The sequence below is a fragment of the Lissotriton vulgaris genome, chromosome 10 (genome assembly GCF_964263255.1).
Source record: "Lissotriton vulgaris chromosome 10, aLisVul1.2, whole genome shotgun sequence".
NCBI lineage: Eukaryota > Metazoa > Chordata > Amphibia > Caudata > Salamandridae > Lissotriton > Lissotriton vulgaris.
The window spans coordinates 910,344,304-910,362,107 of record NC_141698.1 but is presented as its reverse complement, the minus strand read 5'-3'; positions in this window follow the sequence as shown (position 1 = coordinate 910,362,107).

Genomic DNA, 17,804 nt, shown 5'->3' with positions numbered 1-17,804 from the left:
TAGCCAACAACACTATAATTTTAATTAGGATTTAATATTCACCAATTGGAAATTGTTGGGTTCGTAGGAATACCTCCATGTGAAATGTTATATTTGTGAATTTCTATAATATTTCTATAATATTATCCCCACTATCTTCTAACTATCTATAATATATGGTTTAATACACATTGTATACTGTCTATAGCATCTCCTCCCGTGTCCACCTTTCCTACTTTTTCCTTTCCAGGTTTTATAAGTATCTCAGATATTGTAACTTTTGATATCTGCATTATGAATTTTGTGTTTAGAAATCTGAGAAGTTATCATTTCATAGTGATTTATTGTGTGGTCATATTCTGATTTATTGTTTAATTCTCTTTGTATGTATTGTTTATATACTGACATGTACTTCTCAATAAGACAATACATATAAAAAAGCAAAGAACTGGCCAATTTTGGATAAGCCACAATTGCATCCCAGGCACGGCCATCCACAGATTACCTTTTGATTTAGACCCTTTTGTAGAGGTTGAACTTCATCAGCACAGCAACGCTGAACATGGATACCAAAGGGCAGACACCTTGTTCATGAAGCGCTCCTAGAGCCATAGTTCCTATTGCTAAAAAGCTCTAAGTGGAAAGAGATAGGAAGTCTTACTCACCAACCAAATGTTTATTAATTGCCCCTGGGAAGTGTATACACATGACCTGGATGATTGCATATTATCGCATATACTTTAGGTATTTTCACTCAAACAATTGTCTAATGGTTTCTGTAAAGTGCCTCAAAGAGATTTATTTTGTTTGTTGCTAGGAGAATGAATACACATACGCATCGAAGTTCAATTTTCAGTGAGTGGTTTAAGTCACTAAGTCCTGGCCACACAGAGTGAAATTTGATTCAAAACTAGCAGAACTTGTAGCATAACTCTCAAACGTTCAGGTAATGTTTACTGGGCACCACTTCACGGGTTTCAGTAAGAAAAGGACTATTCATTTCTTCTATTCTAGGGGGAAACACCCGTTACAGCGGAAGCACTGCATCGCGTTGCTATCGCATCGCGACTATTACATCGCAGATGGCTGTACATCGCATGCTACCGCGCCGCATGCTAAGACGCCGCGATGACTTTTAAAGCGCTAGGCATTACATCGCATTACAGGGCAAAAGCCATGACATCGCCACAAAACAGAAACTGGTTATTACGAATAAAAACTACTTGCTAATGCAAGATAAAACAAGAAATATACACAGAAAAGCAAAAACGAACGGAAATAAAAGTGCACAGTACAGTGCACCAAAAAGAAAAGCAAACGTACGGAAATTACACTAAAACAATTAGCAGTACAGTGCACGACAGACATAATCCGCAATATGATGGCCGAGGGCACTAAATAATAGAAAAGATTTACAACCACATATTATCTGATACAATTAAGATTTTTGGTATGATGAGCGAGGGCACCAAGTAATAGAAATGATTTACGACCACAGAACGGACAACGATGGTCTGAGTGCAGCGCGGCCAACTTTGGTGCTGGGGACTAATGTTCGAACCTCCTGTCACGTCTCCAACACATATAAAGTTATGATATTATCTCATTTAGAATTATGATTTCCACCTTTTGGCCCTGGATTGATTTACATGTATTATTCTATGTTTTCGAGTGGGAGTTACTGGATGAACTAAGAATGTGAACCCTTCTATATCAGTTCATACTTTCCAGACTGGATGAACTAAGAATGTGAACCCTTCTATATCAGTTCATACTTTCCAGCGGACTTTTGTTGCTGCCAAATTGGACATTCAGGCCTCAAGCTATATATACAAGCCTTTTTATTCATAGAAATCATTCTGTGAATGTTCGATGGTATCTTTATCTTCGTTGGACTGGGAAGTGGTGCGTGCTAATTAGCGGTCCTTTTGATTTTAAAAATCGAAAACAAACAAAAACCGAAAAGTAACACTCCAACGAAACCCAGCAGCCATCGATACAGCAACTACAACCCGGTCTCCTCCCACCCCTCCTCATGCCCCCCTACCGCTCAGAGGGATAATCCCATCCCTTCCCATCATTCCGCTATCCTCGGGTAGGCAGGCTGACCCAGTGTCTATCAAGGTATCTCTCCCTGCTTAAGCATGGCTAGAAAACATATTTTCCATGAACACAACGATAATGTATACAGCGCCACCTCAATTATACTTCTGAATGTTACCGCACAAACTACAGACATTGATTTGAACCCCCCTCCGTTTTTGTACTGATATCTTTCCTGTTAATGAGTTCCCCCCCAGCACGAACCTATCTTGCCACGTTGTACGGTTTTTTCATTTTCACATTCACACATCCCTTCTGCCCTGCCCTTCTAAAACCTCTGCTGCAGTTACTTGATGTGAGAGGAATATTACTCAAAAACACATTCGAGTGCATCGTATCCTGAATGTCTTTCATGACTCACACCCAAAAAAAACAGGACCCAGGTTCGTGTCTAAACACACAATATGTGGTGGAATTGCGTTGTTAGTAAATAGTAAATGTCAATTCAAGTGCGCGATACAAGGATCCTGACTAGGGGGGGGCGACCGGCATAGATGCAAATGCAGGACGGTGAGTGTAAAGAATCCGGACAAAGGTTACACATCATGACAAAAAGTAATGAGAATCGGGGCAAAAGGTACGTCATATAGACACATCAGAGCGCAAAGAGCTGGTTTCACGCTCAATAATATTTTCTTTTCACTTACTTGCAATGTGGGGCGAGTCCTTTTATACCACCCCAATATGTGTTCCCAACATGTAAGGCGAAGCACTTTAAAAAGCGTGCAATTTCTTAAGATATAATTATAAATGTAATTAACACAACACCCCAAAAAAATGCAACATGTGCAAACATCCGATAGAAAGTGAAGATTTGGCGTTCAGGTGAGGGGGGGGGGGGGAAGGGGGCCAGGGCTTAGAGGCGGGTTCTCGCAGGTGATTTCAAAGACCGCGTTGTTTTGCCATGCGACATGCTGTACTGCGGGGTAAAGTACGGCCCAATAGAAAGCAACGGAATCGCGTTGCAATAGATTGCGAGGTAATAACAGACGATGTCATGGACTCGGCGATGAAATAGATGCGGGGAAAAAGCACGCGATGTAAATGTGCGCGATGTAACATCATACATCCATTCTAGGTCACAGAGGACAACAACTATTCCATTTAGTCTTGCTAATTTTCCGCACAGTGGATTTCAAACTCTGTGTTTCTTGTATTTTCCACATTTGTCTTGTACATAAAAAAGCTCCACACAGGTTGTGCAACTGCCGAAGAAATTCTGGACCTTCTTAGTGTGTGGGTTTTTCAAAATGTCAGCTCTTGGCCTCAAGAATCACTTTTCAAAGTCAGGGAAAAATATTTAAACAGAAGACACACTCCTCAGTTCTTCAGTAGGCATTAAGGGATTCTCCCAAGCTGGTATGCCACCGGGTCTTTTAATGCCCCATATCCAAGGAGCACAATGACTTGAGAGAGGAGCAGCAGTCTTTTATAGGGTTAATAGAGCAGTGATTGTCAAAATTCTCTACACAAATCAGGGCAAATTTCTAAACATTTCACCCCTCACTTTTTCTGCACTATGGCTCATCTATGGTTTAAACTAATCTGCAAGGCCATATTATCCAGATTTGCAAATATGCCCCAGGTCACTTGGGTGTCGTTTTTTAATTATTATATTTTTAACTGGAGTGATATATTTTAAAATTATATTTAAGACACAGAGAGGCTTATTTACAAGCCCCTTGCACCGTCAGTGCCTTACTTTTTGTGATGCGCCAGCAGCATAACCTGCTGCCCCATATTTACAAAGACATGTAAACGTACCCTGCTTAGCTTTTCGTGTCCTTGTAAATACGGCCCTTTACACACAGCACTTTGCGTAAAAGGGGCGTGCATTGGGTATTTCTGTGGGTGTTCCCATGCAACACCTACGGCTTCTGTCGCATTTCCAGAATTACGAAAATCGTAAACCTGGAAATGCATCAGAATGCTACGCCTCACCAGGGGATGTTCAACAAGGAGAAATGTTTTCCTTTCTCCTAGTTTTTTTCCTCTACCTATGCGTGCTGTATTCTGCAGCAGACATAAAACTTGGAGATCATCTCTGGTGATTGTTTATGTGCAGGAAGGTGTCCCTTCCTGCAAAAAAACCATTACAAAAATTAAGTTTTGTAACTTCTATGTGTGCTAATGCAACATACATGGAAGCTGACAAATGCCTGCACAGAAACAATCATCCCTGTGACGCAGGCATCCTTGCACCATGGTGCAAGGGTGCCTACGCTGACGCATGGCAGCCAATTGCGTACCAGTGCAGGGGAAAGCACAGGGATGCTACATAATATTGTAAATGCGTCACATCCCTGTGCTTTGCAAAAAGACAGCAGTGTGGCAGAGCCAAGCGGTTAGGGTGCCACGCTGCAGCACTTTCTTGTAAATGAGACCCAATATTTCTATCAGGCAATATTTTGGATGTGATGTTCTGGTGCCATACTGTAATAGATTGGTTGATGAAACCCTACAACAACCACAATTCGTGTCAGGGTGAAGTCACAATCAAACCCCAAAATAACATGTGCTCAACCTTCTTGTAGATTTGAATTTTGAATTTGAATTTTGAATTTTAACATATTTGTAGAGCGCGCTTATACCGAGACGGTTTCATGGCGCTAGGTAGCAGTGAATTCAGTGGACAGGGACAGAGACTAGACTGCAAGGGATCTGGAGAACAGGAAGGTCTTGAGATGTTTGCGGAATTCCGCATAGGAGGTAGAGGCTCTGAGGGCAGAAGGGAGAGAGTTCCAAAAAGATGGAGCTAGGACCGCAAATCTTGTCCCTCCGGACCTCTTCCTCCTGAAGCGGGGAATTGTCAGGAGGGCCTGGTGAGATGAGCGGAGCTCTCTGGCCGGAAGGTAGGGTGATATGACATCACAGAGGAAGGCAGGGGCAGTCCCTGACCTAGCCTGATAAGTCATGCAGCCCAGCTTAAAGAGAGCCCTCTCCTTCACCGGTAGCCAATGCAAAGATTGTAGCAACGGGGTAGCATGGTGAAATTTAGGGAGTCCGTAAATCAGGCGGGCAGCCTGATTTTGAATCTGTTGAAGGCGACGGATCAGGTAGTCTGGGGCGCCATTGTAGACCACATTCCCATAGTCAAGGCGCGATAGCACCATGGCCATGAGGATAAGCTTAAGGGCGGGAACAGAAAAAAAGCGGGACACCTTGCGGATAGTGCGAAGTGAAAAGAAACAGGAGGACACCACTGAGTGAACCTGCGTGTGAAGGGAGAGCTGGGAATTGATGAAAATGCCCAGGGTTTTGACCTTTGGAACTGGGAGGGGAGGGGAACCAAGTGAGTCTGGCCAAAAAGACGGGGACCAGAGACTGCAACCACTCCCGGTCAAAACCAGTTCGGTTTTGTCGGGATTTAGTTTAAGGTGGTTGCAGTTCATCCAATCTTGGATGAAGAGCATCACCCTCTGGAAGTTCTGGGCAGAGGAGGGAGAATGGGAAAGGTTAAAAATAAGTTGGAGGTCGTCGGCGTAATTGAACACCGAGACCTCCATCTGCTGTAAAGAAAAAATAAGGGGTGAGATGTATAAATTAAATAGCAGGGGGGACAAAGAGGAGCCCTGGGGGACGCCGCATGTCACTCTACGAGGAGGGGCAGCAAAGTCGGCCAGATGGACAGCCTGCTCCCTGTCCGTTAGGAAGGACCGGAGCCAGGCGTGAGCCGTGCCCCCAATGCCCGCCGCCTCGACACGGGTCAGCAGGATGTCATGGTCCACCGTGTCGAACGCGGCGGACAGATCTAAGAGGACCAGGGCCTGGGGGAGGCAGATGTCAATGCCCTCCCTCAGTTTGTCCATCACCGAAACTACCACCTTCTCGGTTGAGTGCAGCGGGCGAAAACCTGCCTGACAGGAGGAGAGGCGGCCAGTGGACTCCACAAAGGAGCTCAGGGTCGCGGTAATATGAGCCTCTGAGACCTTTGCTAAGTAAGGGAGAAGGGAAATGGGACGATAGTTAGCGGGCAGAGAAGGATCGGCACCTGCCTTTTTCAGAATTGGAATGATAACTGCTGATTTATGGGCGTTTGGGACAGTGCCAGTTGTAAGGGAGTGGTTAATTAATGTGAGTGGAGGGGAATAACAGCTGGAGAAGATCTCTTTCAGGGCAAAAGCCGGGCCGATGTCCTGGGGTGAGCCCGATTTTACCCGGGCCAGTAAGGGGAGAAGGGTTTCTCGTGTCAAGAGGGGAAGCTGAGTGAGGAGTGGAGCAGCGGGAGGCGGGGGAGCAGTGGACGGTGCCGGGAGTGAGGGAGGGATGTTGGCTTTAATGAGAGCTACCTTCTCGATAAAGAAGGAGTTGAGGGAATTGCAGAGTGATTGAGACGGAGGAATTTTAGGAATCACCCTGTCGGAGGCAGCGAGCTTGTGTACTGTGGCGAAAATTTCCTTAGATTGATTTTCCGCTGCCAGAATTCTGCCAGAAAAGTACTCAGTTTTAGCTTTTAGTATGTCCCTTTTATAATCATTGAGTACCAGGCAGTACTTTGCTCTAAGAAGGGGGCAGTAGGTACGTCGCCAAGCTCGTTCTGCTCTGCGCGCCGCCAACTTCTTGTCCCTGAGGAGGGGAGTGAACCACCTGTTGGCCGCGTGGGCGCGTTTAATAGCCACTCTCTTAAGGGGAACAAGGCTGTTGCATGTCTTTAACAGCCAGTTGTTGATGGCTGTGAGCTGAGTGGGGAGAGATAGATCATTAAGCTCAGGGCTGGATGCCGCAAGGGAGGAGCAGACATCAGGAAGATCAGCCTTGTCCCACTTTCTGACCCAGATGTTTTTGGGCAAAGCAGTCAGGCTTACCTTAGTGCAAGATGTGTGAAGTATTTATGCAACACTTTCATCAGTGATAAAGTGAAAACACTACACACACAAAATTCCACAGCAATTTAAAACAAGCATTGTCAAAGCCAATAGATTTAACCTGAGTGGGAACTATTGGCTTTGTCAACGTTTTCTAGACATGTTGCAGAGGAAAGTGTGCTGCTTTACAATATGGCTTAAAGTAAGGAAATAAGGTGCTATGACATGGCAAGTGCTTTTTCTCTATAATTTAAGCCATGTTGCACAGAAGCAAACGCGACTGTTCAACATATCTAATAAAACATTGACTAAGCCAATAGATCTCACCTCACTCCCACAACTCTCCTGGAAGGCATGGGCACTTGCTTCACTTGTTTATTACCATCCTGAGGTGATAAACACATTTTCTGCTTTCACCAGTATAAACTGAATAAAAGTAAAGAGAGACAGAAGGCGTAGGAGAAACAGTATTAATGAACAGAAGGCGGTTACAGGAGGACATTAACCAAGAAAGGAAAGAAGAGTGACAGAAATATTTTTAAGTGGGAGAGACTGAGGAGCAGTGAGAAAGGGTGCTAGCAAAAGAGGTGAGTAGAATGGAAATGAGACGATAAAAAGGCAGAAACAGTTAAGCGATCCATTGAAGACCCCAGCTGACCACAGGTTCAGTATCTTGCCATGCAGCATAGAGGTTTAAAGCACCTACTGGAGAGACGTATGTGTTCCCTACTGGAAGCAGAATAGAATTTTGCTAAAACTGTTTTGTGCATGCATGTATGATGCAGATCACTGAATAGCTATCTGGTTAAATTCCTCATGAGTACTGCGCCTGCTGCAGAGATAACTGTTTAATTTGCATACCTGAAACGCAATGTATTAATGTGGGTTTGCATAAACAGTAAGTCAAAGGAGCATATGTATAAGCCCTTATCCCCATGGGAACGCCACGTTTTGTGACGTCCTATTGGTGATAGGGCCTTGCCTTATGTACAAGGCAGCGTTAAGCCACTTAACATGGCTTAACGCTGCCTTGTACACAAGGCACCTATGTTTAGCGCGAAAGGGGCATGCAGTGGGTGTTGTGGTGCGCGTTCCACTGCAACACCCATTATATTTGATGCAACTCCCTATGTACAAGGGTGGCGTACATAGGAGGTAGCACCAAAATTAAGACCAGAGAAACATTGGTCTTAAGTTGGCAAAACGAGGAGAAATGCATTATATCTCCTCGGTTTAGCTTTTTCCATGTGTGCTACCTTGTGCAGCACACATGGAAAAAGCTAAATGCCATGGTTTGTATATGTACAGGAAGTTGTCCCTTCGTCTACTCAAACAAACCTTTTTTTAAAAAATCAATTTTGTAACTTTCATGTGGGCTGCATGAAGCAGCACCCATGAAAGTGACAGAATGGCATTCTAGGATTGTTTATGTGCAGGAAGGGACACCTTCCTACACATAACCAATCCTCCCCTGTATACAGACACCCTTGCTCTCTGGTACAAGGGTGCCTGCGTTGGCGCTAAGTTGTTAAACTTAGCACCATAGCAGGGGAAACACAAAGATGCACCACATTCTTGTAAATATGGTGCAGCCTATCGTTTCCAAAATGGGGGAGCGTGTCGTTAAGCCCAGGACTCTAACAACACGCTCCGCCACTTCTATTGTACGTATCCCCCAAAGTGTCTAATCCTGGTTAGCGTTAGCCAGGTTAGTGTGTTAATATACCTTACACAGAGATACTTGTACAACCTGCTTGTCACATACTGGCTTCTCGGTACGAAAGGAACATTGTTTAATACTCTTACAACTGAAATTACTGTGAACATTCTGGACACAATAGCATTTCAACATCCTGGGGCCGCTTACATAAATACCAGTGAGGACATATTAATTTAAAATATTCTGCATGTGTTGCTTGGTGGGGATTAAGCAATGATTGCAATGAAAATAGCAGACGAGAATAAAAATGGTGAAAGCTCCAAAAATAAAGACAGACATGGCTAATAAAATGCAGACGTGTTTGAAATAAGGAAATCTCCTTTGCTGGCTTGCAGCTGCAGAATTTGTAAATCACAGTCAAAAAGCAGTAAATTAGGCAGACTGATAAATACCTATACTCCAAAGTTGTGTATTAGAACTAGACAATTCCATAGAGAGAGATGTGGAAGATGCAATTTGTATTATCCTCTGTGTCCTCTTCACAATTCAAAGAAAATGTGAGTGACCGTAGCAGCGAAGCGCAGGGGAGTGATCTGTTTATAATCCTGTGAAGTAGCATCTGATTATTTAATATGAATTGAACAAAATTCCACCTAATGTTGGTTCAGACGCGTTTATTCAGTGATGGAATATCGAATATGTACAAAGTACATCTCAGGGCTGCTTTTCCATGCTGACAGTGTCTTAAATACAAACAGTGTCTTAAATACAAGCAGTGTGGGCAGTGAACATACACCAACCCATGATGCACTATTGAACAGTTGCAATCTGCACTAAAATATGCACACATGGTGCTGTCCTTGTATTGTAGTGCAATTTAGATAGCGCCTTATGACCCCTGGCAAACACCAATGATAGCATTTGCTCACTTTGCTTTTGCTCCAGTCTTATCTTTTGAAAGGGAACCAGACTGTGTATTAACAATACAATTCCTCAAATATTCACTACTAGGCTAAGCTATTTACCACTGCATACAAATAAATGTCACCAGTAATGGCCTTTTGTTTACAAAATTAACTATAAGCAATAACTATCTAACAAATCCATCAGCACACATTAACAGCAATTTAGTGAATTCCTAAAACCCTTCCCACAAACCAAGTGACAAGGAAAAAATGGCTTGTCCAGGATCACACAATGTCTTTCAGTGGTGAAGTTGAATAAGATTGCCAGGCAATTCTTGGTATCATATTTTTGTATAGAAAACTAATTTAAATAACAGGAATGCATTACATCCTTACATATAAACAATGGATCCTGAAACTGGCCCGGAGTGGCGGAATGTTTACAGTTGGGAAATCGCAGCAGATGGGCGAAGTATATCGCCATAAGTCTCTCCTAATCGTACAGTGAGCCTGCTGCACCCTGTGTGCAACGGAGTTTTCTGAAGGACTTTGACTGCTCCTGGTTTGCACGTGCTCTAAACACTGTGATCACCTCTAAATGACCAGCACATGATATCGATATGGGGTTTTCAGCATTCTAACGTGCTTTGTAACAAGACAGGTCAGTTTTCCTGCTGCAGTGACAAATGTTACTGTTGGGGCCTATGCTGAAATATATACCATTGAAATGTGGTTGCTTTTTTGTCCCTGTATGCATGTTTCTGAATGAGGCCCGGGTGGGAGAATGGGCTCAACTAACAATGGTGGGAGGTGCGAAGAGGAGTATAAATGCCTGCAAACAAATGTACTCTTATGGAGTGCTCGATTAACATAAAAAAATGCATCTATACATTTTTTTAAACAATGTCTAGGAGCTCAATGGTGGGGGCTGAAAGAGATGTCTGGGGGAGAAATTGAACTGCTATGGTCAACTTGGCGAGCGTTCTCTAGCCCTGTCCAGAGACTCCCACCTTTCGAGCACCTATCAGTGCCTTGCTGATCAATAACTTGACCATAAAGAACAGACAAGCTGTTTCAAATAACAAAGAAGTTTGGTGATAAAAGCAGAGGAAAAGGAGTACTTGGGCTATGCACCACTAATAAGAAACACAAAGAACAACAGGAAGCAGCATGCTACAACCAATAGAAAAGGAGGAAAAGTAAATGGCATGCACACAAACAAATTAAATTAAGGGTGAGATGTAAGCCCCTTTTAAGATTTATATTAAATACAATAGAATACACAAGCACAGCGCAAACACTGTGCAGGGGAAACCTAAAAATAGGGTCAAATTTAATAAGCAAATCAAGACCAAAATAACGACAATCTAATCAATATGAGGAAAATAGAAAGCTTCTCAGGGGTCTCACTGATACACCTGGTCCTTTTAAACCAACAAAGAAGAGATTGGCACAGAAGCTGTAATATAAAGAAAACATATTTATTGACCTCAGATGAGGGAGACTATGTCACACAGTACCCTCAGGCAACTGTAGTAGACATTCTAAGGAGTACAGAAAACAGGGACCTTATATATGCATAGGTTTCCATAGTCAGCATAAAACCAAGGGGAGGTCCTGGCATGTACCAGAATGCAAAATGACTAATATGGGTATACAAAATTTGCTTGCTCAACAAAGTGGGAGGAGAGACCAAATTGAGCACATCAGTAAGAATAGCCTGACAGTTATAACATAAGGGCAGGTGCGTTCTACTAGCTAGGCCCCTCTGAGCATGTGCAAGGCTCTGGAAGAGGGAAATGACACATGGCAAGCGCATAGCTAACTAAGATGGCTGCCAAGTACAATATGGCTTTCAGCTCATGCTAACAGATCCCTGCAATCTTTAACAAGTGGAATCCGAGATATGCAATGTTAAAGATTTCAGTGAATTTAGTGCCAAAATCCACAAAGTGCCAAACTGTGAATATATGGTTATGTTAGACCGGGACAAAGCAGCAAGTTCAGGCCGTAGGCAATAGAACGCCAGCTGGCTACTGGGACGAAATTAGGACCACTGATTATAGCACCTTATTCCTGATGTCAAAGCAATGCAGAATCCCCTGTTAAGGATGTTTCGCGCAGCAGAGGCAATGTGAAGTCCTACTATCAGGGAGGTACGGGCAGCAGGTGATGCATCAGTTCACAGGGTGATATGTTGAACAACAAAGGCAATATACTGATTCTGCTGGAGATGCACAGCACCACTGAGCTGGTTCTGCTGGTTCCACAGATGGGATAGCAGAACACCTTTGGCCCAGTTCCAGAGATCCAGGACAGGGGTGGTACGGCTAGGGAGGGCAGGACTTCGAGATGGCAAAGTCCAGATACAGCGTTCAAGGTTCTTGAACACCTGTTAGATCCCTGAGGCTTCTGATCAGGAGGCCAGCCAACTATCTCTTGGAGTTACTCTTGGGTCATGAGTTTAAAGTTTTATGTTCAGTCCTTCTCACACAGGCAAGAGGGGAACAAGGCAGTACGTCATACAAGCAGGGCAGCAGTCCAGCAGAGTGACACTCCTTTCAGCAGCACATCAGTCATTCTTCCTGGCAGAATCTACAGGTCCAGAAGTGTACTGAGAGTTGGGGTCCAAGGTCGAAATTTCTAGAGTTTTCCAGCCCCATGACATGTTCTTGCCATGGCCCCAAGTTGTCTGGGGTCACAATAGTCCAGTGTCAAATCCTTTGTGCGAGTGCTCAGGCAGAGCCTTTGTGATGTGCAAGTGTAGTAGGTGACACCAACTCCCCTCGATAAGTCAGAGTGGCCCATCCTGCCAACACCCATCTTCCCTTTGTCATCTACACCTAATCATGTATCCCAGAATTAGGTTGCATCAGGCCCAGACTGGCCATAGCGGGCACCGGGCAATCCTCCGGTCCTCCGCACGGGTGGGGGCCGGTTTTGGGCCCCTGGGGGGCGTTTTTTTTACAGGATGCTTTTGCAGTAAAGCTGCAAAAACGGCCATGTAACAAAACTGTCCGAAAACCGGCTTCGGCAAAGTGGTGCTCGGCGGCCCCTCCAACCACCCTCACCGCGCCCCCGAGTGGGGAGGGAGGTGGGGGGGGTGTGGCCGAGCCCTTTGCCGGGACCGGTTGTGGTTCCCAGTCCGGCCCTGGGTTGCATGCACCGAAGAGATAGGACAAGAACATGCCAACTTTCTAATAGTGACATTTTCAGAATTCTGATTAAAAATCCGACTTTAGTATTCAAGAGGGCCTTTATTACCAAGTCTTCATACATCAGACTTTGAGAGGGGGTTGCAGACACAGGGCTACTTGTAGAATATTATCAGAGCCACTGGAATTATGCAGCTGGGCTGAATAAATGATGTGGCATGAAAAGGCAAATTATGCAGCATAATGCAGCACAGTTTGTAAATGTATTACTTCATTATTTCATTATAATTTCATCAATTTTAAATGTTGTAACACTATCGGAGATTTAGTTCCATTAGTACCCGTTTAACACTCATATATAGCAATAATCAACAGAAAGCTGACCAGTCAAGTTTTGAAAAGGGCCTTCCACCGCAATGGAACACATTTTGCTGCATGTTTTGTAACTTTTGAACCATTTGAGCTAGAAACAAAATGTATTTTTGGGTAAAATCTGCAAAATATGAGGCAGATGGTAGATTATGTGGCAAATGCAGCAATTGTATAATTATGTGAAAATCTTCACGTCCCCACAATGACATAATTCTAGGGGCCCTGAATATTATACACAAACACACATACCCACCCACACACACACAAGTGCCCAATGATGTTAATACCAACATCGGTGGCCAAAAGACAGACAAGTGTATCCCCACTTTTAGATACAATGTTTTTATTAGCAGACTTCAATTCCTCGGGAATATCCGGGATAAACACAACGGGATGTGTGAAAAATAGTGTTTCTAAGTAGACGTTTTTAGTGTATGTACTTCAGCCATGACTGGATGCAGAAGCTAGGTATCTAAAAGGCATTACAAAAGATAACACACACCACTACATCGAAATTTCTACGTGTTCCTTTATGTCAGTTCGTCAATTTCCAAGGACAAAAATATTTAAGAACTTAGCTGACAGAGAATACTTGACTGAGAATCTATTTTAAAGAAAGAAAATGGAAGAACAATATTATACAATGGAGAGGGTAGACGTGTATGTTGTACCTTTAGAGTGAGTTGTTCCTGACAGTCAGGTGACCCTTAAAAAAATAGCTCGTCACAAGATACTTTGGAGACAATTATAGTTGCACCCAATCATATACACTCACCGGCAATATTAATACAACACTTCTCCTCAAACAAACACACAGTTATGTCAGTAGAATGTCCTGTGCTGTATCAACGTTTTCAAATGATAACACATTAGAATTACAAGAAGGATTTCATTTTGCCACCATAGATCTGGTATCTGATTTCATTGAGAGGAAAAGGTAACGACTGCATTAATATAGTGAGATAAACAAGTATTCAGTGTTGTAGAGTTACTAGTGTAGCCATTCACTTAATATTCTTCATTGTATTTTAAATATTTAGAGCACAAGTAAACAAGGGCACTTTACTCATAACCAAACGACTTGAACAAGGAAAGGTATGAATGAACTTCGAATTAAAGAACCTGGAAAATATATGTCTCTATGCACCAAAACGTTTCATGCTGGATGTTGAAAAGTTGTTTGAGTCCCATTGTCTATGTTGATGTAGCTGGCCTTTAGAATGTGATAGAAGAGGGTTAGGAATTGTTTTAATTCGTGTGTTTTAGGTTGTCTTCGGACAGTTGTGAGAGTTGTGAGTTTTCTAAAGTTTGATATGATAAGTGATGTCAGTGTAACACATAGTTTTATGCTCAGCAGGCCGTTCTGAGCGACACAAGAATCAAACTCAATAAGTCAACAATTAGTTGATTATTAGTTGGTAATAACTATTTATTAATTTACTTGCATGCTTGTACTTATTTCGCAAAAAACTTGCAACTCTTACTTAAAACAGACGTGTTTATTTCAATGTATATGGCAATTTATTGGTATGAATATGTATTGTATTGTGTTTCATGTATTGCTGTTATGTGGTATGAATGAAGGTAAGAGTCTTTTAAAGGATCCGTGTATCCGAGCATCTATACCTCCTTGCCGGAGGAAGATCGAATCTGCTCTACTGAACTAGAAGAGAAATCGGCTGAGCTGAGTTTTCCACCCCTAAGGGAATTTCACGCCCCCGCAATAGAATTAAGGAAGTGGCTTTTAAAATTAAATCAGGCTCCACTGCCGATCCAGCTGCACCCAACAGAATAAAGGAGGGCGTGGAACTAATGATACCTGTTATACAGCAACGAATAGACGCATCTTTCAAATGTGGAGAGGTCCCTAGGGCATGGGAACACGCAACTGTTGTACCTCTAAATAAAACCTCAGCCAACCCTGAGGTGGACAATCTATGCCCCATCTCTCAGCTCCCCTACTTCTCTAAAACTGCTGAAAAGGTTGTGAATATATAATTAGTGACACATATTAATGAACACAACCTTCTACATTCTACACAATCGGGTTTCAGAGCAACCTTCTCAACTGAATCTGCTTTCCTCTTTGCAACAGAGACTATATGGAGACGGCTGGATGCCAGTTAGACGGTAGCCTTGGTCCTATTGGACCTGAGTGCCGCCTTTGACACTGTATCCCATAAACTACTTTCGAGCGTCTACAGGTGTGTGGATTAGATGGGGTTGCACTACAGTGGATGCTGTCCTTCTTGGAAGTTTGTAGTTTTCAAATCTTACTGCGACCCCATTGATCAAAAACTCTGCCACTTCATCAAGGGGTCCCACATGGATCTATCCTGAGCCCCACCCTTTTTAATTTGTATATGGGTCCGATGGCTGAGATTATGGACAATTACAAGATCTCTATGGTGTCATACACTGACAACACACAGCTTGTAGTGACCCTTGCACAAGATTCGGATGAGTCAGTGCTACAGTTCTCTTCCTGTCTCAATGATCCGGCCTCATGGATGCTAACAACTGCCTTATATTGAATGGCAGCAAGACAGAGATCATGACTATCTGGAAAATCCCCCTCCATATGGGGTACAGCCTGGTGGCCCCAGACACTGGGGCCTGTCCCTGTGCCCAAAAAAGAGGTAAGAAATCTGGGAGTGTGGCTCGATCCTAAACTCTTGTTCAAGTCTCAAACTAGAAAGGTGGCAGAAAGATGCTTTAGCACCCTTAATATGCTAAAACCTGAGACATTCTTCCCATATCAGCAAGGAAAACCATAGTACACATTCTGGTGACCTCACAACTCGATTATGGGAATGTCCTATATCTGGGTGCGCAAAAAGACAGCCTGAAATGTCTCCAACGAATTCAAAATGCAGCGGCACGCCTTGTCCTCAACCTACCTAGATGCACTTCAATGACTAAAGCTCTTGAGTCCCTTCACTGGCTGGCTATTGGGAAGAGAATTATTTTCAAAGCCATGTGCTTCTGTCATCGGAGCATACAAGGGAAAGACCCCAGCTACCTGCACAATTTTTTCACCCCGACAATCCTAGTCGACAGCTAAGATCGACATGAGCGCATCTACTAAAGATCCCTAGGATAAGAAAGGCAAGGATGGGAACTCACTCATTTGGCCCGTTAGCCGCCAAAAACTGAAACACTCTCCTGCTTTTGTTACGTGAGAGACATCAGAGCTCTGAAAACCTGGCTATAGCAACTCTAGTCCAGTATTCTTTCTCCCAATCCTGCTAGCGTGCTTCTAGCGTGGGGACTATCCTTTGGGGGTAACCGGGCGCTTTACAAATAAACTATTATTATTCTATTATTATTATTTGATCCGTCCATGTTAAATGGAGCTCCTGAAATTATAAATGTTTTCATGATAAAAAAAGACACTTTTACCATTGAACCTTCCAATGCCAGAAGAAATATATGACTAAGATACATATTAAACATTTAAAATGTATTTCGATTTGTTCTTATGTTGTTGTAGTTACCCACATTTCATTGGCTGTGGATGACTCTCGCCAAAAAATAAAAACATAACAAGATGAAGGACGACGCTGTGACTCCAAATGACCTTGGTATGTATTTCTTTCAAATTGATTTCCACGTTTCACCCAAATCCAGCCTTTGGATTTGAATGCAGTTTTTCAGGGTTCTTATCAACTGATTTTATTGTACACAGTGCGTGAGGAACTGTAAAATATGGAAATATAAAACGAAAATTCTATTCTTTATCACCATGACTTGTATTAGAAATCACGATTCCTAAATATCAAATGTTAACAAAGCCAAACTATCTCACTGAAGCAAGGGGCTTACTTATATTGAATTTACATGAGGGATTCAAATTGCAAACATTAGATTTGTATTACACTCCTACTAGTAAAGTTATGTCCACCAGGTTGGATAATGTCAAGTGGCGGTCTAAGTGTAGAGGAATCCCAAACGTCTGTAACCAACAAAGGAGGGCCTCACCTTTGAAGTTTTGTTGGAAAGGGATCTGGCCTGTAAAGTCAGCTTTGGGTGCAGCTGAAGCCCGTAGTTGAGTTCTGTTCAGAGAAAACATGACAGCACCAGTTTGGTTAATTCTAGAATGCTGTACAGGATTTTTGGGTCAGAGGTAACACTGTGGCCAGAAGAGCACCACACAGCAGATGCTGGCTCCTCCTCAGTGTGGGGAACTAGTGAGACTGCAGTGGCCTTGGAGCTCCCCCGCCCCCACAGGCTCCAATAACCCTAGCATGTGTGGGTGTCCTGGGTGAGATCAGGACTCTCCCATCAAAACAAAGATGACATGCAGCTGCAAACATAAGATGAGAATCCACTAATATTCAACGCTGCTGGCCTCAGAACACTACACGCGGGCTTATTTGTATATGTTCGATCGGGGCAGGGGCACCACCAGAATATTATCCAAATGTTGTACGGATCTGCAGGGAGTGAAGCAGCCCCTCTTCCAGAAATCATTAAAAAACAAATCACAGCTTCTTGTGACATAGACATTACCACCCTCTGATAAAGTAGGCATGATTTCAAGCACTACTGGGGCTAGAACTTTTTCTGTGTGTGGCAATCTTCTGTGGTTGGTCCCACGGCTCCATTATATGGGCTGAAAAGGTAATAAAATATTTAAATATATGGTGAAAACTTAATTAAAATGATTATTTAAAGTATTTTATTAACAATTAATGTTGCCACGAATAGTTTTAATAGTTAATACATTTGAATATAGTTATGTTCCCATTGCTTGTGATGGTGGTATCATGGCATGAAGCTGTTTTATTAATGTAATGGCCCCTTGACAAAACCAATAAGTCTG